The sequence below is a fragment of the Penaeus monodon genome, chromosome 28, assembly GCF_015228065.2.
Source record: "Penaeus monodon isolate SGIC_2016 chromosome 28, NSTDA_Pmon_1, whole genome shotgun sequence".
Taxonomy (NCBI): domain Eukaryota; kingdom Metazoa; phylum Arthropoda; class Malacostraca; order Decapoda; family Penaeidae; genus Penaeus; species Penaeus monodon.
Genome location: NC_051413.1, coordinates 1,607,627 through 1,607,850, shown reverse-complemented (window position 1 = coordinate 1,607,850; position 224 = coordinate 1,607,627).

Genomic DNA, 224 nt, shown 5'->3' with positions numbered 1-224 from the left:
ATCGCTCTTACTGTCTCTAAATGACTAGGATAAAGAAAATGAAATATAAAAGTGAAAATAATGATATACAAAGAGTATCTGTAGAATTCTGCTCATGTGTCCTTGACGTCAGCAGAAGTAGGGGATAGAGGTTCCAATTTCCAATTCTTCGTGTTTTCTGGGAAACTGGATATGATAATGATGGCATTGCTCTTATTAATACAATATGTTGAAAATGATTTCCT